Source organism: Pinus tabuliformis, chromosome 6, assembly GCF_031772625.1.
Source record: "Pinus tabuliformis cultivar Carrire ecotype Pingquan chromosome 6, CPIR1, whole genome shotgun sequence".
Classification (NCBI taxonomy): domain Eukaryota; kingdom Viridiplantae; phylum Streptophyta; class Pinopsida; order Pinales; family Pinaceae; genus Pinus; species Pinus tabuliformis.
The window spans coordinates 1,755,879,508-1,755,905,300 of NC_142292.1; positions in this window are offsets into that span (position 1 = coordinate 1,755,879,508).

The window sequence follows — 25,793 nt, forward strand, 5'->3', positions numbered from 1 at the left end:
GTAGTTTTGCTGGTCAGAAACTGGAAATGTGAACTCGGTCGTTGTTATGCCCAGAGCGTTGTATGCAGAGTATAACAGAGAAAATATCATTTTGCCCATTTATTTTAACAAAACAAAGGTTGGCGGGATTTTTTTCATTTGGCGGATGACGTCAACGGAGGGCAGTAAGCGGTTTGATCGCACCGCTTTTGGGGCTAAGCAGTATTGAGCGGAGGGCGAGTGAGCATGCTGAATGGGCGACGCGTGGCAGAGGTACGGCAAAAAACCACCGGGTGATTGCGAGTTAACGCACGGTCATGAGGGGGTCGTGATATGGATGTCAACCGTTGGATGTGGCAACGGAGATCGGATGGCGGACGTGCAGGGAACATGACAGGGGTTTAACTGTGTGGGCCCGGCACAATATAACAAATTTTTAATCGTTCTGAGGCTATTTTGATTGGTCGGGATGGGTTGTTAATTAACCCGGATGGTTAATTAAGTCTGTTTGTGCAGCGAGGAAGGTTTTAATAAATTTCAAACAAATTTATTAATCCTTTTTAAACAGCGACTATGGTCGTAATCGACCGGGGGCAGGAATATTTATAATATCGGGATATTTTGTATTATATTTACATAATACGAGATCGGGTTAAAATGTTTTGGGATTTATATAATAATAAATGTTAAAAATTAATATGAATTTATGAAATGAAAGCGCCAAGTTTAAAAACCCTTTGCATATATATTTAAACTTAAGCTTTGAAGGGGAAAAGGGGGGTTTGTATGAGAAAGGTGGCCATTTTCCTAAGTAAAATGGGGTTTTACTTAGGCAATCATTATGAAATGGAATGAGTGGTTTTTGAGTGATATTAAGAACAGATCTTAATATTTTTTGGGGGAGTTAGTGAATGATCAAGGAAAAGTATGAAGGGGGGTTTAGTTATGTAACCTTCCCTCGCTTGAGCTGCATTAAGTATGATGTCCGCCATTGCACTAGTGATAGAGATAAAGATTAACATTTTTAGAGATATAATCTATCACAAGTATCATTCTGCAACATCATCTACCTACCCTTCCTACTTTGGCCTAGCATTTTTTCTTCTTTATTTGGGTGCACTTAGACTGGAAAACCCTTATCAACTTTCCTTTTCTTTTCATGGTAAGCCTACCTAAGTCTGCACTTATTACATCCAAGGGCTCATATTTAACTGTTGATCTCCTTTCTATTTACTCTACTTATCTTCCAAGATTAAACAGTTTGGTCAGATTTTATTCTCCATCTCTAAAACAGGAAATTCAAATATGAACTAGCCAAGATTAAGTTGTTTGGCCATTCATCAATTGTGGCATAAATTAACAAGTTGCTCACAATGCTTACTACAGAAAATAAAAAGTAGTGGCATTTTGGAATTGCACACTTTCCTATTTTTATTTGAGGTTCATTTCTTTCACTTTTTTGACCATTTTATTCTTTTTACCCTTTGATTTTTCTTTTAGGATATACCCTCTTTACATTTTTTAAATTTTTTGATTTTTGGAAAATATGGAAAACCTTTGCAACAAGGAAATGAATGAACATATTACAGAGCTCATCAAGTCAATCATGAAATATGACACCTATTGGTATAGGAGTATAATAGTGGCTCCACTTGGGGATGGCTTTCTCTGGTGGAAAGTCAAGAACAGCAGGTCAGATGGCCTTTTGAATAACTTAGACTATGCTCTGAAATCTCTTTTTGCTGGTTGTTTTATTGTATATATGACAGCACACTTGTGAAGCTTAGGGCCTTCTCTTCGGGCTTTAACTCCAGCAAGTTACTATCCAATGAGTGATATTAAGAACAGATCTTAATATTTTTTGGCGGAGTTAGTGAATGATCAAGGAAAAGTACGAAGGGGGGTTTAGTTATGTAACCTTGCCTCGCTTGAGCTGCATTAAGTATGATGTATGCCATTGCGCTAATGATAGAGATAAAGATTAACATTTTTAGAGATATAATCTATCATAAGTATCATTCTACAACACCATCTACCTACCCTTCCTACTTTGGCCTAGCATTTTTTCTTCTTTATTTGGGTGCACTTAGACTGGAAAACCCTTATCAACTTTCCTTTTCTTTTCATGGTAAGCCTACCTAAGTCTGCACTTATTACATCCAAGGGCTCAGATTTAACTGTTGAGCTCCTTTCTATTTACTCTACCTATCTACTTATCTGCCAAGATTAAACAGTTTGGTCAGATTTTATTCTCCATCTCTAAAACAGGAAATTCAAATATGAACTAGCCAAGATTAAGCTGTTTGGCCATTCATCAATTGTGGCATACATTAACAAGCTGCACACAATGCTTATTACAGAAAATAAAAAGTAGTGGCATTTTGGACTTGTACACTTTCCTGGTCTATTTTTATTTGGGATTCATTTCTTTCACTTTTTTGACCATTTTATTCTTTTTGCCCTTTGATTTTTCTTTTAGGGTATTTACATTTTTTTATTTTTTTTATTTTTGGAAAATATGGAAAACCTTTGCAACAAGGAAATGAATGAACATATTACAGAGCCCATCAAGTCAATCGTGAAATATGACACCTATTGGTATAGGAGTATAACAGTGGCTCCACTTGGGGATGGCTTTCTCTGGTGGAAAGTCAAGAACAGGAGGTCAGATGGCCTTCTGAATAACTTAGACTATGCTCTGAAATTTCCTTTTGTTGGTTGCTTTATTGTATATATGACAACACACTTGTGAAGCTTAGGGCCTTCTCTTCGGGCTTCAACTCTAGCAAGTTACTATCCAATCCAAACTTTGACATTATCAAGGATATAGTATGTACATGTTAGAGTCAGAATACATTAAAAAACTGGATCAAAGTAATGTTTCAGCATTCGACCATTCACTGGTCCTTCCTCTATTTTTGTACCATCCAGGCTCTTCAGAAAGTAGGTATTGTTCCCTTGCAAGGCCTGGATAATAAAAGGTCCTTTCCACAGGAAGTCAAACTTCCCATGTTTTCCTTTGTCTTCTCTCCTGGAATCCCACCTTAGAAATTTGTCTCCAATGTAGAAGTCTTCTGCTTTGGTCCTTTTATCAAATATTTTCTTGAGTTTTTCTTGTAACACTTGGGATCTTTGGTGCACTTCTTCTATGGTCTGCTGCAAATGGATGGTTTGATTTATTCTCCTTTAAATGTCATTGGGTTCCACCTGAGCTTCTTGCAGTAATTTCATTACAGGAACTCCTAAAGATGAAGGAAATACAACCTCCGTGCCATAAACTAATTCATAAGGGATAGTTCCAATAGATCTCTTTGTAGTAAGTCTATCTGCCCATAGTGCATTTATAAGTGTCTTGTGCTAGTTTTTCTTGTTCTCTTCCAACAATTTCTTAATAATATTAATCAAGCTTTTATTGGAAGACTCAGCTAGACCATTACCTTGAGGGTAATAGGCTGTGGAATGGCCTAAAGTGATATGGTGTTTGTTACAGAAATTTATCATTTTCTTAGACTTGAAGGCAGCAGCATTATCAGTTATGACCTTTTTAGGACAGCCAAACCTAGACAATATGTTGGTTTCTAAGAATCCTATAATCACTGTATCATTGGCTTGTCTAGAAGGAATAGCTTCTATCCATTTGGTGAAATAGTCTGTGGCAGTGAGGATCCATTTATGTTGGCCAGAAGAGGAAGGAATGATTTCTCCAATGAAGTCCAAACCCCATTGTTGAAAGGGTTTTCAGTGGAAATTGGTCTAAGGGATAAGGGTAACAATTTCCTTTTGCCTTCAAAAATTTGGCATTTGTGGCAAGCAGTGAAAAACTTCTTTACATCAGCGAACAAAGTTGGCCAATAAAATCCAGCCCTTAGGATTTTGTTTGTAGTTGATTTCCAATAAAAGTGTCCACCGCAGTCCCTTGCATGAAATTCTTTGAGAACCTTGTCAACTTCTTCTTTTATTAAACAATTCAATAGAATACCTTCATGATTTTTCCAAAAGAGAGCATTATCTAAAATACAGAATTTTGAAACTTTCATCTTTAAAAACATTTTCTTTGTTCTGGATAACCCTAGAGGAGCCTGCAGGTTTAATAATACATGAGTTATATCAGCATACCAAGGTGATTCTAAGAAGGCTTGGCTGATTTGTGGAGTCGCCATCTCCTGTTCATTAATATCCAGGGCTTGAAAGTTTGTTTCAGTCATGAGTTTAGCCAATCCCTGTCCTTTTATAAGCTTTGAAGGTTTTATCTCAATATCATACTCCAATATATTAGCTATCCATTTACCTCGTTTGCCTTCAATTCCATCCTGAGTTAGGATGTCTTTGACAACAGCATTTGGTACATAGGCTATTACATGGGAGTATAATATATAGACTTTGAAGTCTTTAATAACTTTCACAAGTGCAAAAGCCTGTTTTTCCATGATTTTGTAATTTAGAGGTGCATCTCTAAGTGCTTTACTAAAACAGGCTATGGGTTTTTCACATCCTTGATCATCTTTTTGCAGTAAAACAGCTGTTATAGTGTGTTCTGATGCAAATGAAGAAATTATGAAGTCTCTATCAAACTTTGGACTTGTAAGGACTGGTGTTCTAATCAAAGCCATTTTAATTTCTTCAAATGCTTGTTTGGCTTCTACTGTCCATTTAACCTTTGAATCCTTTTTTAACATATTGTTCAACAATCTACTTAATTCAGCCAAATTAGATATGAATCTTCTTAAAAAGTTAATCTTTCCTAGGAAAGCTTGAAGTTCTTTGACATTTCTAGGGTGGGGTATCTGCAAAATAGCTTCTATTCTAACAGGATCAATTCTGATGCCATCTTTGGAGATGATATGGCTTAACAGTTTGCCTTCTTCTAGACCAAAAAAAGATTTTTTAGGATTTAACGAAATACCATACTTTCTGCATTTTAAAAACACTTGTTTGAGATGATCTAAATGTTGTTGATCTGATTCGGAAAATACAATCAGGTCATCTAGATATATAACTAGAAAATCATGAATTTCTTTTGCAAAAGCTATGTCCATTGCTCGTTGAAAGGTTGCCCCTGCATTCTTAAGTCCGAATGACATTTTAACATATTTGAATGTACCCCATGGTGTTGTAAATGCAATCTTTTCTTGGTCATCAGGATGAACCAGAATCTGATTATAACCTGAAAACCCATCCAAAAGTGAAATCCTAGAAACACCTCTACCCTTTGTAAAATATGATCCATCTTAGGTAAAGGGTAATTGTCTTTCAAAGAAACCTTGTTTACATTTCTTAAGTCAACACATAATCTGATTTCTCTTCCTTTCTTCCTTGTAGGCACTAAATTAGACACCCACTCTGAAAATCTGATTGGAGCAATTATCCCTGCATCAAGCATTTGTTTGATTTCTTTTTCAATTAAAGGAAGCAGTACAGGGTTAATTCTTCTGAGCTTTTGTTTGAATGGTTTTTGATTTTCCTTGAGGGGTATTGTATGTTGAATTACAGAGGTGTCATAACACTTCAGGTCTTGATAGCTCCAGGCAAAAAGATCCTGGAATTCTTTGATTAGTTCAACATACTTAAGATTTTTATCAGGGGCAAAGATTTGGATAATTTTACCATTTTTGGCTTTTCTTCAGTTCTTATGTTATAGTCTTCATGTTTGCTTTTAGAGGTTCCATCTTGGGTTTATTTGGAATCTTGTTGAAATCAAAGAGATATTCCAAAGGAGTTAATCCTTTGGGCAAATGATTGTCTTTCAAATTGATAACTTCAGATTCTCCTTCAATAATATCATCAATGTCTATTTCTTTAAGATTCTGTATTTCCTTTTTGGTAAATTTCGTTGGATGAAGCATTTGAGTTGCATTTTCTGCTGAAATGTTTGTTTCTATCTAATTTGTTAGATAAAACTCACTAACTGTATCTACATCTATGTTAGTGCTAGAAAATTCTTCTTCTAGGGTTAAAAAATTGTTGATCTGATTATCATTGTCAAACACTTGCCAGTTCTTTACATTATCAGGTATGGCTGGCCTGTGTCTAATTTCAACTGTAAATTGATAATTTGGTTCAAATGGTAATTTACAGGTGCTGGCAAACGTTGCCAGGCTATGAGCTTGCAAGTTATGTTTTCTTGGGATTTTGTCCAGCTGAGTTTCTAGAAATGTATTGAGGATCTCTATAGCTGTTCCTATGTACTCTCTTAATCTAGGATCATTTGTTAAGAACTTCCCTTTTATCTGTTGAATGATTAAATCAGAATCTCCTAGGACTGACACTCTAGTTGCTCCCAATTTCTTGACCAGTTTAAGACCTAGCAATAGAGCTTCATATTCAGCCATATTATTAGCGCACCTAAAATTTAATCTGTAGGCATGGCTTTCAACATGATTGTTTTCAATATTGTACACCCAAACTCCTGCTCCTGCTCCTGTTTTGTTCACAAAACCATCAAATTCTTAGTACCAAAGGATTTCATGTTCATAATTAGTATATGGAGTTTCAGGGATCTGTTTAATAGGGACATCTGGTTTGTTAGTTTCTTCTGGTTTATCTGATGTTTCATGATTTTCAGAAATTTCTTGTATTCGAACACTAGACTTTTCATTTGCCATTTATTTTGTTTTATCTGGTAAAAATTTTATTTCATGTGGGGGATCAATTTCAACATTGTAAAGGATAAAAGAATCCATATCTGAATGTACTGAGTAGATAGGGAAAATTTGAGGTTTCTCTTGACTACTTACTACATACTTCATTAAGGTTTCTATGTATAGTTTCTTGGGTTGACCAAATACTGAAATGGTAGCGTAAGACATGTCTAACTGTAGAGATCCTTGAAGCTTTGCACCCCAAGATCTAGACAATAACATGCCATACTTTGGTGGAATATCAGCTACTACTATGTCCATTAAGATGGTTTTGGCAGGATATTGGACTAGTAACACACATAAGACTTTGATTAAACCCAAACATTTGATCTAACTTGAATCAAAAGAAAAAAGGTCTTTATATGGCCTAATGATGTCAAGGTCTAGTCTATCCATTACAAATTTAGGCATTAAGTTATGGGAAGCACCAGAATCAAACATGGCATTATGAAGTATTTTATCATGTATGTTTAAACTTACATAGAAAGAAGGAACTTCTCCATCTATTGTTTTACCATTTACTCTAGGGAAAAATATCAATTTAGGCTGGTCATCAAAAACATTTACTGAATCTTCGTTCACAGAAATTTTGAGTGATCTACTGATTTGACTTCTGTAGACCTCATGTCTAGCTAATTCTGATAATGGAACAACTATATTTAGTTTGCCTACTACTGTCTCAAGATTAAAAGGTTTTTCAGTCTAAGTTCTTGTATTTTGGACAGCTGGATTTTCTTCGTTTCTCTCCTCTTCAGGAGTGGGATTATGGGCTGAAGTTGTTTCCAAATCAAGTTCTAGAGGCTATCCTACTTTTCCTTTAGAAGGAATAGAAGTGGAAAGTTGTCTGTTCTTTAGTTGATTATTTGATACATCTTCAACAATTGGCTTATTAGGGTTAGGACCCGTTCTAGAAAAAATATGTACAGGGGGGGTTTTGATCTTACCTTTGTTAGGCTACTTGGTATCTTTCTGTTTACTGGTTTCAGGGACATCTATTCTTCTGCTCCTCAGATTGTATTGTTTGTGGACTTCATAAATGGTTGTATCATATCCCTCCCTAAAGTCAAATGATTCACCTGACTCGGTTTGGAATTGTTTAAGAATGTGAGCTTCTTGATCCTCTTGGGTCAAGAAAACTTTTTGTTCATTGTTGAGTCCCATCAAATTAATTTGAGTGTCTTCTATTGGTTCATCAGAAGTTGAAGCTTCAGCATAATTTTCTTGAAATGGGGGCCTAATATTTTAGTCAGGCCCTGTCTTTCCAGTGTTAGGATTTTGGTTCTTCCTGAAATTTGGATTTCTCCCAGTATTGCCTGGTTGACCATCCCAAGGGAATTTTCTCTCAATTGCTTTTACTCTATCTCTAAGTCTACCATTCCTTTAATAATAGCATCTAATTTTTGTTCAAAGGTAGAATGTTCTTCTTTGAAAGGTGTCCTCCTTTCAGCTCTGGCTCTAGATCGTTGAGATATCAGGTTGGCCTCAACACTGACAGCTATACTTTGCATCTCTTCTAAGTTTCGAGGAGCTCTTTCCCTAAGTTGGTATGCCATATTAGAATCAAATGCATCAGGGAATTTGATCAATGCCAAATCTGGAGGAGGTTTGAGATTTTGAGAAATAGCATTGTAGACATTATTGAATCTGGTACAATAATCTTGGACAGTTTCTTGTGTGCCTCTTCTTAGGTTTTCATATTCTGATAAAATGTGGAGACGATCTTTCTTCTTTTCCCATCTGTTCAAGAAGATCTGATAAAGAGCTTGTGGGTCATTGATACTATTTGTAGGGAGGGCTCTAAACCATGTTCTAACATCTCCAGTTAAACATTGAACAAATACTTCCATTCTAACATCATCAACATCAACCTCATATATTTCAAAATAGTCGGTCATTTTCTTGGTATGTTGTTGAGTTGTGTAAGTGCCAGTACCTTCAAAAGAAGTAATTTTACTTTGATAGTCTTGGGGCATAGCCCCTGGATTGGCAGGTAAGTGCAGGGGAGTATATCGGTTTGCCATGGTTGCAGAAATAGATGGGACAACTGGAGGAGTAGGGATAACAATGGGAATGTGTTATAGATGGAGGAGTGGAAGGGGTGGCTGATGGTGAACTTGGAGAAGCTGTAGTAATCACAGAGAGGTTTGGTGTTCCTTCAGAGGTAAGCTCAAATTGAATGGAGTTCTGCAAATGTATTTCAAGGTGTGAAGTAACAACTTCAATTTGCAAATTTTCAATGAATATTGGATCTTGAACTGTGTGGGTTAACACAGATTCTGAACAGGTCACAAATGAGGAGCTTTCCAAATACTCATCAAAAGGCTCATCCTTAGGGTAGATCCACTTCACAGGACAGGATCTTGGTTTGTATAGAGGCCGAGAACTAGCAGAATTTTCTTGGCTCTCTTGTCTTCTAAGAATCCTAGGAATCAGATTAGGATTTTCAAACACAGGTGGGGGATTAGGATCAGGATTTGATCTGGTGTAATGAATCCTTTCTGAAGCCAGGTTTCTAGGTGTGTTTTTGGTTTTTTTTTTTTTTTCTTGAAATAGGTTTGACAATACAACTTTAACAATCTCTTCTAAGAAGTTTTAGATGTGGGAATTTTGAATTTTCTTAAAGACTTATTTGAAAAGAGGAACTGATCAAGTATTTGAAACCAACTGTCCAATCTATAAGCTAGACCAGAGATAGACTGAAGTAGCATTCATTTACTTCTGCAATTGCAAAGAAAAAGCATTTCAAAGGCTACTTGGCTAACTTCAGGCTTCGTCTGTAGCTTATACAGAAAACAGTAGTAACAAACAAATTATTCAGTTCCCTAGTGGAGTCGCCATTGATGTTATCACTCAAGTTTTCCCAAAAGTTGTAAGAAAGGGAAAGAAGGCCGAGGTAACCACTAACCAATCTATTAGATATAGAATCTAGCCAATCTGTATCCAGAGAGGGCTCTCTCTTTATGATTTAGCTCTGTTTTTAAAATAATTAGGCTAGTTATGAAGTTCAAGGGTTTTGTTTGAGTTTGGGTGGTGAGATTCAATAGAGCAGAGAGGTAAGACAAAGTAGTCCAGTCCATTGGGCTAATGGAGTCAAAGAAGATGGCTTTCTGGATTTGGTTTTTTAACAGAGGATGGTTTCACAGAGCAAGGTAGTCAAACAGGGAACAAATAAAAACTTGGAACAGATGGAATGGGCTCAAATTGGGTGAAGGGCAGTTAAAGAAATCCTTCAACCTATTTAAAGAGGGAAATTGGATGATTACTGATAAGGAGCAGTGAAGTATTCTTTAACAAATAATCAACATGAAAGAATTAGGAAACATGAGCAATTAAGATTTCACTGTTTATCCTAATTCTGAAGAAAACACAGAGAACAATAATGACTTGAAAATAGAGTGCAATCAAGCATATTCTGAAATTAAATCTTTTCTTTATCATTCAGATTGTGAAACACAGACAATATAATAAACAAGAAAACTTTAAGACACAAGATATAGAGGACTTATTGATCCGGTGGTTGGTTCAAGAAATCTGTGACAAGTCCTCTACTTCAATTCTTCATCCATTAAGCCATGCAACAGTTGATTCCAACAACTCTTTATTCCAAATATTCAATATTACAGCAAAGTCTAGGAATCCACACCCAATACTCCAATTGAGGGGGTATTTATTCAGAAAATTACACAACAAATATCACATAACAGAGTGAGATAATATCTAGGATGACTAAAAATAGTTTCACAAGTAAATAGAAATAGCTAGCCTTGAAAATAGGGAAAAGATAAACTGATGTTGTGCTAGTCCTGTTTTTGTTGAATGTGCTAGAGGCAGGCTCTATAATTCAGCTGGGAGTTGTTTTCTTCAGTCACTCTGTGCTGGCTACCCTATTCTTACTAACACTCCTTAACCCTGATCCGATACACTTTGTTTGTTTACCCTGTTCACCTTTGTCCATCGTGTTCTAGTAAAACAAAATTGTGAACGTGTCTTCTCACTACTTTTCTTTGGTAATTCATGCTTCTGAAGTTTCCTTAGGTGTGAGGAGCATCGAGGGGCGGAAAAACGGGTTTCTATCTTTAGTTCTATGTAGATTGAAACTAGAATTCGGGCCTTCTGAGGAAAAATAGACCACTAGATGGTTTGGGAGCTCTTCGCAGCAACACCGACTGCATTTAAAGAAGGAAACTATACAATAGCAGGTTGGCTGACAGGCCGCGGAGCTCATGATGTAGTTTTGTTGGTCAGAAATTGGAAATGTGAACTCGGTCGTTGTTATTCCGGGAGCGCTTTATGTAGAGTATAACAAAGAAAATATCGTTTTACCCGTTTATTTTAACAAAACAAAGGTTAGCAGGATTTTTTTCATTTGGCGGATGACGTCAGTGGAGGGCGGTAAGTGGTTTGATCGCACTGCTTTTGGGGCTAAGCGGTATTGAGCGGAGGGCGAGCGAGCGTGCTGAACGGGCGACATGTGGCAGAGGTACGACGAAAAATCGCCGGGCGATCACAATTTAACGTGCGGTCGTGAGGGGGGTTGCAATATGGATGTCAACCATTGGATGTGGTGACAGAGATCGGACGGCGGACGGGCAGGGAACATGGCGGGGGTTTAACTATGCGGGCCCGGCACGATATAACAAAGTTTTAATCGTTCCGGGGCTGTTTTGATTGGTCGGGATGGGTTGTTAATTAACCCAGATGGTTAATTAAGTCTGTTTGTGCAACGGGGAAGGTTTTAATAAATTTCAAACAAATTTATTAATCCTTTTTAAGCAGCGACTATGGTCATAATCGACTGGGGGTGGGAATATTTATAATATCGGGGTATTTTGTATTATATTTACATAATACGGGATCGGGTTAAAATGTTTCGGGATTTATATAATAATAAATGTTAAAAATTAATATGAATTTATGAAATGAAATCGCCAAGTTTAAAAACCTTTTGCATATATATTTAAACTTAGGCTTTGAAGGGGAAAAAGGGAGTTTGTATGAGAAAGGTGGCCATTTTTCTAAGTAAAATGGGGTTTTATTTAAGCAATCATTATGAAATGGAATGAGTGGTTTTTGAGTGATATTAAGAACATATCTTAATATTTTTTAGGGGAGTTAGTAAATGATCAGGGAAAAGTATGAAGGGGGGTTTAGTTATGTAACCTTGCCTCGCTTGAGCTGCATTAAGTATGATGTCTGCCATTGCACTAGTGATAGAGATAAAGATTAACATTTTTAGAGATATAATCTATCACAAGTATCATTCTGCAACACCATCTACCTACCCTGCCTACTTTGGCCTAGCATTTTTTCTTCTTTATTTGGGTGCACTTAGACTAGCAAACCCTTATCAACTTTCCTTTTTTTTTCATGGTAAGCCTACCTAAGTCTGCACTTATTACATCCAAGGGCTTAGATTTAACTATTGAGCTCCTTTTTATTTACTCTACCTATCTACTTATCTGCCAAGATTAAACAGTTTGGTCAGATTTTATTCTCCATTTCTAAAACAGGAAATTCAAATATGAACTAGCCAAGATTAAGCTGTTTATTTCTATGCACACTTTCCTGGTCTATTTTTATTTGGGGTTCATTTCTTTCACTTTTTTGACCATTTTATTCTTTTTACCCTTTGATTTTTCTTTTAGGGTATACCCTCTTTACATTTTTTAAATTTTTTGATTTTTGGAAAATATGGAAAACCTTTGCAACAAGGAAAGGAATGAACATATTACAGAGCTCATCAAGTCAATAATGAAATATGACACCTATTGGTATAGGAGTATAACACGTTCTATATGGGTTCCGGGTTAGTGTCTTGGTTAAGCAAGAAACAAAGTTCAATTGCATTGTCTACAGCTGAAGCAGAATATGTGGCTGCTACATCTTGCGGTACACAACTACTTTGGATGATGAAAACCTTGCAAGACATTCAGATCACATGTACCCCACCCATCTCCATTCTATGTGATAATACAAGCACCATCAGCATTTCAAAGAATCCAGTCATGCACTCCAAGACCAAGCACATACCCATCAAATATAATTTTCTACGTGAACAAGCGCTTGAACAAAAGGTCAAATTGGAGTATGTTATGTCCAAAGAACAAGTTGCTGATATATTCACTAAACAACTGCCTAGAGAGACATTTGAATATCTCAGACAAAAGCTGGGAGTAGTTGCTACATCATCCTTCTGTTAAATCCTATCTTCTTCAGAGAAATGTGGTTATACGTGATTTTCATGAAGTGTAGTCATGTATATACATTGGTTTCTGTGGGTACAGTCGCGTATATGTTGGTTTGAGGAAAAGCAATGGGCCGGACTCAGGAGAAAGGGGCCTGATATGGTTCAGTGAATTATCTGCTCTACTTGATGATGGTTACAATCTGTTAATGACATGTGGAAATATGTTGGCTCTCATAAGTTGTCGATAACTTATATCTTATTGATGATGATGCCTTGATAACTCTTCTGATATCTAAAATGATTAGATTTTACAGTGAACATTTGACACAGGTTCACGGGGAGCATATGCTTCTAATAATGCATTGTTGGCATTATCTTAGAAGATCTCGGTATAGATTCACATAGTTGTTTTTTATTTAGGTGGAACAAGTTCAAGGGAGAACATGGTTACTGGTCTGAATGCTGATTGACAAATGTTGCTGATGATAGTTGTTGATGACTATCATGGTCTTGTTAATATATTTGGTCTCTGTTGTGAGGACCAAATCCAGACTATACACTTTTTTTTTTTTTTTTTTTTTTTTTTTTTTTTTTTTGCAGCAAATACAACCAAAAAGAAATGCATTGAGATTCAAATTTATTTTTCACACACATTTCTGCCACTCCTTCCAGGAAACATATCATAACATTTTCATACCTTTAACTAAGATCAATAGTAATGAAATACATATGTACCATTCACCAGGAGGCGAGACTCCGCTTTCTCTGTTGTTGCTGGTATTCCCTTGTAGCTGGTCACCTCCGCGAGTGAATGATGACGCACTTAATCCAAATGCGAAGACTCACTGGTTAACCTCCCAGCCTACTTCTTGGGTACTCTTCTTCCCCGCGGACCCCCGAGCTGCAATGGGGTTGTACAATGGAGACAAGCACTAGCTAGTAGAGGAGAGCACACCTTGGCTCAAGAGTCCCCTCTCTAAATCCTCTACCTCACCAAACTCACTATAGCTTCGTAATCACTGCTCTCACAACATCTCATCCATCCAACAATAGGGTTCCCAAAGGTCCCTTCTCCCATGGCTTGCCCCTTCTTTTATAGGAATCCTCATAGGTGACACTTGTCATGTCATGCATAATTAATTATTTTTTTATAATTCAATAGCTTGATTATTCACCCACCCATGTGTCATTCTCACATCAAGGGTCTCCCAAAATTATTTACTTAAATTTTTATTTAAAACTAATATTTTCCTCACCTCAACAAGATTCCTATTTCTTCTCCTAGTTGTCTCTTTATTCCCCCCTTTTATTTCTTAATTTGTGTTCATTACTTGAAGTCAATTAATGAGTCAAGATTTTATCCCCAATCTACTCCCTAATTTAACTCAGGTTATCTCCTAGATGGATATTCTTATGTTGGTTGTTGACACATGGAGCTTCTCTACATTTCTCGAAATTTAATTTATTATTCTCATTTTAATTCACCTTCCTCTTTTCTTAATTAGGTTTAAATTAGTTTAGGATTAATCTTTATTCTTACCATTATGTTTGTCTTTCCCCTTTTCCTAATTAAACCACATAATCTTCCTAGTATTTTCCAAAATGGGAAGGGTAGAGTTTTTAAGGTACTCTATTTTAAATTCTTCCTATGATCCTCCTTATTCCAAGTTTTATTTTTGCTTTAACTACATTGGTTTCTAATCATCATTTACCCTTGATGTAAATTTACCTAGTTTTCATTTCTTGCTTATATTTATTTATTATTATTTATTTTTAATGATTCCAAGGATGCCAAGTTTGGTTGTGCCCTTCAAGAACTTCCCTAGAAGTTCCAAGGGTGCCACACCTAATAGCTTATTTGTGATGTCAAGGGTGCCAGTTTGGTTGTGCCCTTCAAGAACTTCCCTAGAAGCTCTAAGGGTGCCACACCTAATAGTTTATCTGTGATGTCAAGGGTGCCAGTTTGGTTGTGCCCTTCAAGAACTTCCCTAGAAGTTCCAAGGGTGCCACGCCTAATAGTTTATCTGTGATGTCAAGGGTACCAGTTTGGTTGTTCCCTTCAAGAACTTCCCTAGAAGTTCCAAGGGTGCCACATCTAATAGTTTATCTGTGATGCCAAGGGTGCCAAGTTGGTCGTGCCCTTCAAGAAATTCCCCTGAAGTTCCAAGGGTGCCACACCACTTGCCCTTCAAGCATCCAGTGATTACGAGGGGAAAGTATAATGCAACGTCATAGACCACTATCTATCGTCCCTTATGTTGCCTGCTATAGTGAGACTAATGGTGTCGGGGATCAAGGAATCCGCCTTGATGCGCACCCCCCGGTAAAGTCCTCATGAGCGACCCAACTTTGGGACCTGCCCTCATGGCATCGTGATCTTCAAGGCGAAGGTGTTTCAACCCTTCCAGCCCAAGTCACGGCGGGAGTGCTAGTGGGTGAGATCAGGGACTCTGTCCCACCCCTCCCATGTAGTTCCATCCACTTGTACAACCCCATCACCCATATGTGATTCATTCGGTCAAGCAACTAATCTGTGTCTACAACCATTAATATATCATCAGAATATAGTTAAACATATATGGCAGATTCCAAGATCGACTTAGACTTTCAAAGATAAAGTAATATAATTTTCATCAAACTAGGTGTCATCGACATGTCATATGCGAGTGCCTCTGATGGTTTCCTACCATACTCAATAATCATCAGTAACACGGTTTCTCAATGTTAGTCAATTATCATAATAGCATCATTAACAATTCCTGGCCATTCACATCATTGTCCATTGTAAGTCTGAACTAAAGGAAGTAGGTAACATAGGGGACACATCCCTCATGGCTATTATCAATAATCATCAATGGAAACATACATATTCATTAAGCTATCACATCGTAACATCATAGAAATATACCTATCCATAAAATTTATCCTCATTATGCTTTTAGCAGAGCGCATACATATTCTTTACTACCCTCATCATAATTTCAAATAGAGACCAACTTAACTATTAATATTGCAATCATCAAAATACTGATAGATAAGGTACATAACCATTCATGCTAACATAATATCAATGGAAAGCATTCATAAACATCACAACCATGAATATCTCAATCGCTAATAATAGTGTCATGGGTCCGGATCCTCAATCTGAGGTCCTCGAAGAATAGAGTGTCTAAGATAATGTCGTATCCGGGTCAGGAAACTAGAGTGGGCACTACATACACCCCCTCTTAACAATGGACTTCGTCCCGAAGTCCTTAGAACATAAAGGAGAAACGGCGACACATAATCTTAGGAACCCTTCCTAAAACTCTTGCCAACCTTCTGGTGGGCAGGTTAAAATTTTCCCAAGGTATCTATAACACGAATTCCATTATAACTGAAGGACTATATCTGGGGAACATTGCAACCCACTTTTTGTATAAATGTACAAAACATACATTATAGATATTGATGATGATGATGATGATGATGGTTAACGTCCGCTGAGACCAAATAATGATCTATCGGACCTAAAAAGACAAATTATTTATTTTGATTTAAGATTTTATTCCTATGCTCAAAAAGCTTGGAGAGAAGCAATTAGTTGTGATTTTGATAATAGTTAAAGGAAGCGCCATACATAAAATTTTCCAACAAAATCATCATAATCAAAATCACAACTAATTAAAGCAACAATTAATAACACCCACCTTCCTTCAATTTACAAATTGACTCATTTAGGAGAAATCTCTCTAGTTTTATTCATTCAATCATGCAATTAAGATAGCAATAATTTTGTATTAACTCAAATTCATAGGGGATGCCTATGCCTTTTTCATAGGAGGAACTACCCACCTTAAGCTTGGACTTCAATATTTGTAATGGTCAATAATAATTGTGTTAATTATTGCTCATTAAACCAAAATAATGACTAGGCCTAAAGTTGTACTTCAATTTCACATCATTTACTTTATCTATTACTTCATTAAGCAAAATCCGGAATTATCCATTGGCACTGGCAGGGGGACTCAAGTAATGGTGGAAAATACCAAAGGGACCAAGGAGACGAATTGGATCAAGGTCCACAAGGATTATAATACTGGTAGGGAAACAAGTTTGTGAAATTTGTAGGGAATTTTATCTCATAGATAGAAATTTGATAGGAGATTATTAATAAATTAAGATAAAAATAATAAATAAATAACCAATGCGAGAGAAGGAAAGCTAAGTATTGAGATCCACGCCATAAAGTCATCACTTTACTTTTGTAAATGCCTCAGGAATCAGCATAGTAATACATATGTTGGCCCTCTAGAGAGCAATACTTTTGTGGATCAAAAATGGAAACAACTTACAAATCAGAAACAAGAGCAAAACAACAGGCCTCTCTCATAAGGTCCATGCCATCCTTCAACAGTGAAAAGATATTCAAAAGGAAGATGTAAAAAGCAAGTGTCTCTTTGAACTTGGATCCAAATTGCAGCATACAAAGTTCGAAGACATACTCTTACGATTGGACACATTAGATATGGCTTTGTCCTTGATAGAGCAATCGGATTGGAAAAGGTCAATTTGGTCCTTGAAGCCATCAAAGCTTGCTTTGATATAGCCCATGTTCTTGGAGCATTCTTGTAAAAAGTTTAGACTCACATTTGTCTCTTGTCTCAATAGGATCGTAGCTTTAACATCGTCACTACCACCTTACAACAATGATATCATGAAGGAGATATTGCAACTGATGGTAGAAACCCTTCAAGGGTAAAACAACATCATGCTTCCTACCTTTCAAAAGCAGCACAACATTCTAGAATTGATGGCAAGTTCAGCTTTGGCACATCCATGCTGAATCAGGAATGTGACGAGTTGATATTTTAGTTGCTCCAAAACTTTTACACCAGTATTACATCAACTCATTCAGACCGTGTCAAGACATGCATGCAAAAGATTGTGTCAACATTTGCAAAGCACTGAAATCCAAACTTTTGACCATTTGGATGAAGGAACTAATAGTATCACCAGTTGCCTATGATCTAGTGGAGAAGTTGGTCATGCAAAACATAAAATTGCTCAGAAGGGTGTTGACTAAGAAGGATCTTAAAAGGATTGATGAAGGAAACAAGAACAAAGGTAGTAAAACTTGCAACAAGAATGAACTAAGGAGGAGAGGACTATGCTTTATCTGCAAGAGACCTTGGGCACTTGACCATTCATGTCCAGGTGATAGAAAGGAGGCAACAAGGACAGAACAAGAGGAGATTCCTACAGATCATGGGGAGTCTTCTAGTTGATCCATCCAGGGTCCAAGAGTGTACATCAGATTTCAATTGGTCAAGTGTTTGTTGAGTAGCCATATTGACATAAATTGTCATATAATTACTTATTAAATAAAGTGGCTACTATATCTGGTTTAACCTATGTTCCATGTTTTGGTAAATTTATTTCTCAGATGTTTTAATTGTAAATGCATGCATTATAATGAGATCTGATAATTGTTATTAATTGGAAAATTTTGGTGATCCAGATCCCTTCAGAATTTTCCGGTTGGGGATCTTACAATAGAGTTGTTTCATACACGACAATCTGGCAGGTGTGGTAAGCGAGCAAGAAATTTTCAACTGGGAGTGTATAGCTTCGAGCAACAAATTTTCGGCTGAGTGGAAGGGCATAAAAACTCAGAGCATTATCGTTAGCTTATAAGTTATAGATTAATACTCAAACAGAAGAAAGAAAGGTACTTGGAAGAAGAGATGCTTAAAATTTAATAGAAATCAGACCTGGGGTTTTCTGATGGGGTGAGTCCGTGGCTTCATAGCAGTAGTTGTGCAGAATAATAGTTGCATTGTATGTATTCTATTTTTTCCAAGAATCATTCAATTCAAATAAAGGCCGGTCTAGGAATTAGTTTTAACAACTCTGCAGGGTTAATGGCATTAAAATTGCTTCTAAAATTTGTTGCGGAGAAAAATGAAAAGCAGATCCATTGCAGGAATTCCAACTTGGTAATAAAGTGAATGAAAGGTTCAAGACAGCTTTTAAATATTCACTTAAATAATTTAGGTGTCCAGAACAAATTCAAGTCTATTTCAGTCACGTGTATACGAAAGAAAATATGACAGCTGATGCATTATCACAGGGCACCAAATTGCAGAAGGTAAGGTACTATATGAAGAAAGCAGGGATGGAGTGATCATTCTCAAAAGGACCATATTGCAGAGCGTAAAGTGCTGTATGTAGTAAGTAGAGATGGACTATCTCTATTTCAGAATCCAATTACTCCTAATGCAGTCTAACTTAGATGACATAGGCCTGATGAAAGTTTCTTTGATTTTTAAAACAATACAAGAACTCTGAGAATATATAGTATCATAAGATGCTACAGACAAGTAGAACGCATTTTTTAATGCCTACAGGGTGATGCCCTATATAGAATATTTAGATTTTGTAATGTTTTAAAAGTATAAGAACTATCTAATTTTTTATGTTTTGAACCTACAGACAAGCATTTTTTTATGCCTACAGGGTAATGCCCTATATAGAATATTTAGATTTTGTGATGTTTTAAAAGTATAAGAACTATCTAATTTTATGTTTTGAAGCTACATTAAAATGTTGTTAAATCAGTCTTCAGCCATTTTACTTTGATAGGGGCAGTAGAATAGTATGCTGCTCTCTAATGATATGTGAACGTAATCTCTTCGGAAAAAGATGAGTAAAATTGTTTTTTTCGTTTGGACATGTCACATAACAGGCAAGGATATGTAACATATGAGTCTATTAAGAATACAACAACGTTAAAGAAAAAGCAGATAAATAGTATAAAAGTCACACGAGGAATGGTTAGTCATTATGTCACTAACCATGACTACATTTCACAGACTGCCTAACGATTATATGCAACAAACTAGGATGACAAGTGAGCTTTATCTAAATAAAGCTAAGCAGTATATTCCATACAATTCAAATTCCCGAATTTGTTAACTATTGCCACAAATTGCATTGGCCACTGTACAGAACCATTAGCTAACGTTGTTTTGAGATCTTCCATCCGCTTGAATATGCCGTCCTAGATTTTTTTTTAAAGCGTTATTCATTTATCATAGGTTTTGGAGTTTATGGAACATATCTCATAATTATTTTTTATTTTATTTTTTTGGGTTAAATTTGGTTGTTTTTGTTATTATTAATTTGTAATTGTATATATGGATTCAATACCTTGAAAAATCTCAGGGCATTGAAATTCTTGAGAGTTCACAACTCAAACTTGAGATTCCAACAAATGTGTATCAGGTTCCAGGCAAATTACAGCAGTAAATATGACAAAAATCAAGAGGCAGGAGTGAGAGGGGTATTATTTAACCCCAACACAGCGACCACAATTTTGTAAAATATCTCACATTATGGAAAGGCCTGGAAATGGCTATCAAAAATAAAATTTCAAACAAAATTTCAAATCTATTTGGAGACTCCATGACACCTGGTTTGATGAAAATTATATTACTTTATCTTTGAAAGTCTAAGTCGATCTTGGAATCTGCCATATATGTTTAACTATATTCTGATGATATATTAATGGTTGCAGGCACAGATTAGTTGCTTGACCGAATGACTCACATATGGGTGATGGGGTTGTACAAGTGGATGGAACTACATGGGAGGGGTGGGACAAAGTCCCTGATCTCACCCACTAGCACTCCCGCCGTGACTTGGGCTGGAAGGGTTGAAACACCTTCGCCTTGAAGATCACGATGCCATGAGGGCAGGTCCCAAAGTTGGGTCGCTCATGAGGACTTTACCAGGGGGTGCGCATCAAGGCGGATTCCTTGATCCCCGACACCATTAGTCTCACTATAGCAGGCAACATAAGAGATGATAGTGGTATATGACGTTGCATTATACTTTCCCCTCGTAATCACTGGATGCTTGAAGGGCAAGTGGTGTGGCACCCTTAGAACTTCAGCGGAATTTCTTGAAGGGCACGACCAACTTGGCACCCTTGGCATCACAGATAAACTATTAGGTGTGGCACCCTTGGAACTTCTAGGGAAGTTCTTGAAGGGCACAACCAAACTGGCACCCTTGACATCACAGATAAACTATTAGGTGTGGCACCCTTGGAACTTCTAGGGAAGTTCTTGAAGGGCACAACCAAACTGGCACCCTTGACATCACAGATAAACTATTAGGTGTGGCACCCTTGGAGCTTCTAGGGAAGTTCTTGAAGGGCACAACCAAACTGGCACCCTTGACATCACAAATAAGCTATTAGGTGTGGCACCCTTGGAACTTCTAGGGAAGTTATTGAAGGGCACAACCAAACTTGGCATCCTTGGAATCATTAAAAATAAATAATAATAAATAAATATAAGCAAGGAATGAAAACTAGGTAAATTTACATCAAGGGTAAATGATGATTAGAAACCAATGTAGTTAAAGCAAAAATAAAACTTGGAATAAAGATGAGTAAAATTGTTTTTTTTCGTTTGGACATGTCACATAACAGGCAAGGATATGTAACATATGAGTCTATTAAGAATACAACAACGTTAAAGAAAAAGCAGATAAATAGTAGACTGCCTAACGATTATATGCAACAAACTAGGGTGACAAGTGAGCTTTATCTAAATAAAGCTAAGCAGTATATTCCATACAATTCAAATTCCCGAATTTGTTAACTATTGCCAAAAACTGCATTGGCCACTGTACAGAACCATTAGCTAACGTTGTTTTGAGATCTTCCATCCGCTTGAATATGTCGTCTTAGATTTTTTTTTTAAAGCGTTATTCATTTATCATAGGTTTTGGAGTTTATGGAACATATCCCAAATCCTTTTTTTTTTTTTTTTTTTTTTTTTTACAGCAATACAACCAAAAAGAAACGCATTGAGATCCAAATTTATTTTGCACACACATTTCTGCCACTCCTTCCAGGAAACATATCATAACATTTTCATACCTTTAACTAAGATCAATATTAATGAAATACATATGTACCGTTCACCAGGAGGCGAGACTCCGCTTGCTCTGCTGTTGCTGGTATGATGATGCACTTAATCCGAATGCGAAGACTCACCGGTTAACCTCCCAGCCTACTCCTTGGGTACTCTTCTTCCCCGCGGACCCCCGAGCTGCAATGGGGTTGTACAATGGAGACAAGCACTAGCTAGTAGAGGAGAGCACACCTTGGCTCAAGAGTCCCCTCTCTAAATCCTCTACCTCGCCAAACTCACTATAGCTTCGTAATCACTGCTCTCACAACATCTCATCCATCCAACAATAGGGTTCCCAAAGGTCCCTTCTCCCATGGCTTGCCCCTTCTTTTATAGGAGTCCTCATAGGTGACACTTGTCATGTCATGCATAATTAATTATTTTTTTATAATTCAATAGCTTGATTATTCACCCACCCATGTGTCATTCTCACATCAAGGGTCTCCCAAAATTATTTACTTAAATTTTTATTTAAAACTAATATTTTCCTCACCTCAACAAGATTCCTATTTCTTCTCCTAGTTGTCTCTTTATTCCCCCCTTTTATTTCTTAATTTGTGTTCATTACTTGAAGTCAATTAATGAGTCAAGATTTTATCCCCAATCTACTCCCTAATTTAACTCAGGTTATCTCCTAGATGGATATTCTTATGTTGGTTGTTGACACATGGAGCTTCTCTACATTTCTCTAAATTTAATTTATTATTCTCATTTTAATTCACCTTCCTCTTTTCTTAATTAGGTTTAAATTAGTTTAGGATTAATCTTTATTCTTACCATTATGTTTGTCTTTCCCCTTTTCCTAATTAAACCACATAATCTTCCTAGTATTTTCCAAAATGGGAAGGGTAGAGTTTTTAAGGTACTCTATTTTAAATTCTTCCTATGATCCTCCTTATTCCAAGTTTTATTTTTGCTTTAACTACATTGGTTTCTAATCATCATTTACCCTTGATGTAAATTTACCTAGTTTTCATTTCTTGCTTATATTTATTTATTATTATTTATTTTTAATGATTCCAAGGATGCCAAGTTTGGTTGTGCCCTTCAAGAACTTCCCTAGAAGTTCCAAGGGTGCCACACCTAATAGCTTATCTGTGATGTCAAGGGTGCCAGTTTGGTTGTGCCCTTCAAGAACTTCCCTAGAAGCTCCAAGGGTGCCACACCTAATAGTTTATCTGTGATGTCAAGGGTGTCAGTTTGGTTGTGCCCTTCAAGAACTTCCCTAGAAGTTCCAAGGGTGCCACACCTAATAGTTTATCTGTGATGTCAAGGGTGTCAGTTTGGTTGTGCCCTTCAAGAACTTCCCTAGAAGTTCCAAGGGTGCCACACCTAATAGTTTATCTGTGATGCCAAGGGTGCCAAGTTGGTCGTGCCCTTCAAGAAATTCCCCTGAAGTTCCAAGGGTGCCACACCACTTGCCCTTCAAGCATCCAGTGATTACGAGGGGAAAGTATAATGCAACGTCATAGACCACTATCGTCTCTTATGTTGCCTGCTATAGTGAGACTAATGGTGTCGGGGATCAAGGAATCCGCCTTGATGCGCGCCCCCCGGTAAAGTCCTCATGAGCGACCCAACTTTGGGACCTGCCCTCATGGCATCGTGATCTTCAAGGCGAAGGTGTTTCAACCCTTCCAGCCCAAGTCACGGCGGGAGTGCTAGTGGGTGAGATCAGGGACACTGTCCCACCCCTCCCATGTAGTTCCATCCACTTGTACAACCCCATCACCCATATGTGAGTCATTCAGTCAAGCAACTAATCTGTGCCTGCAACCTTTAATATATCATCAGAATATAGTTAAACATATATGGCAGATTCTAAGATCGACTTAGACTTTCAAAGATAAAGTAATATAATTTTCATCAAACCAGGTGTCATCGACATGTCATATGCGAGTGCCTTTGATGGTTTCCTGCCATACTCAATAATCATCAGTAACACGGTTTCTCAATGTTAGTCAATTATCATAATAGCATCATTAACAATTCCTGGTCATTCACATCATTGTCCATTGTAAGTCTGAACTAAAGGAAGTAGGTAACATAGGGGACACATCCCTCATGGCTATTATCAATAATCATCAATGGAAACATACATATTCATTAAGCTATCACATCGTAACATCGTAGAAATATACCTATCCATAAAATTTATCCTCATTATGCTTTTAGTAGAGCGCATACATATTCTTTACTACCCTCATCATAATTTCAAATAGAGACCAACTTAACTATTAATATTGCAATCATCAGAATACTGATAGATAAGGTACATAACCATTCATGCTACCATAATATCAATGGAAAGCATTCATAAACATCACAACCATGAATATCTCAATCGCTAATAATAGTGTCATGGGTCCAGATCCTCAATCTGAGGTCCTCGAAGAATAGAGTGTCTAAGATAATGTCGTATCCGGGTCAGGAAACTAGAGTGGGCACTACATCTGTTATATATGTCATTTATATATTTTAATGTAACGGTCATGAAAATACCTCATTTGTAACCCCACTATGCATGGGATGGATAATGTAATGTTTCTTGTTTTTTACTTGTATAAACAATTGATATATCCCCACTTGGTTGGATGGATGAGTCAAATTTGTTATATCCCCACTTGGTTGGGAGATGGATGTATGTATGAGTCATTGGTGATAGGAAGGTCATTTGTGACGTATGTATAGAGTCATGTTCTTCTTTTAGAACATCCTTTTGCAGACTTTGCTTATGCTTAGGGGGAGCATGGACTCGATCTTGGGAGCTCAATCAACACATTTCAGCATATCAGAGAATTTAGCATGCACTCAGGGGGAGCATGACCCTTTGCCCTTGATGTCAAAGGGGGAGAGTGAATTGGTGTGGTTGTTGCCATCAAGTCCAAAGGGGGAGATTGTTGGCATTATGACATAGGTGTTGTCCTTGATGGAAACTCTCTCAGATGACAGATCACAATACAACAGGTTAACAGCTCAAAGTTACAGATCAAACTTCACAGAATGAAGAAAGAGAGGTATATGCAGGTTCACCATTGGCCAAGTTGCATATACATGCAAGTTCACTGTATACCACTCGCGTATACATACACACGCACTTTCACAAAAGGAAAAGTGTGTATACCTTGGAAAACTATGTTTTTGGTCTGAAGTATTTAGTCCATGGTATTTTGATTCATGGTATTGATCCAAGGTATTGGGTCTGAGGTATTGACCCTAGGTATTTGATCCAAGGTATTGGTCCTAAGTGGTTTTGGTCCATGGTATTGAGAAAGGCCTAAAACTATAAAAGGAGGAGAAGATCATTAGGCCAAGGCACTCAAGCATTGAATATCTGATGAAGTGTGAGATCTAGTATGCAGGTTATTGGGTTATGGTGCATTGCTGGATCTGAACCAAGGAGGAACCTTAGCGGTTGATGGAGGATAAGATCTAATGATGGATCAGGATCTTAAGGCGTAAAATGAACTATCATTATGTGTTTTTGCTCATGAATATTCTAGATCTGAATACTGACGCATATATTATTCTGTAAATGATATGATCTGGGTATAACTAAAGTTTGGTATAACTACAAAATTATGAATTAATATTTGCAGATGTATACGCTGGTTGGCTTTGAGGAAAGCGCGTATACACGCAGGTTTAGCACATGAAAGTAGCGTATACCTTATAATCTATGTTTTAGTTGTTGTTGTTTGTTGTTGCAGTGTTCTGGGTTCTAGCTTGGGTTTTGGTGACAGCATTCTGAAAGATCAGATTGATGGGTTGTCAAAGTGATTGATTGATTTGGTTTTGGTTGGTTCAATAGGATATTGGTTGATGTAGATATATCTTGATTGAATGATGTTGTTGATGGATCTAGTTTGAAAATTCATGAAACGTGGCCCCTGGAAGAAAGGAGAAGGTTGTAGCCTTCTGTAGGTCGACACCTATGTACTAATAAACATATCAGCTAGTACAAGAGCTAGGGGATAGTAGCTTCCTTCCAGTAGAAGCTGGAGAATGAGAGAAGGCTGT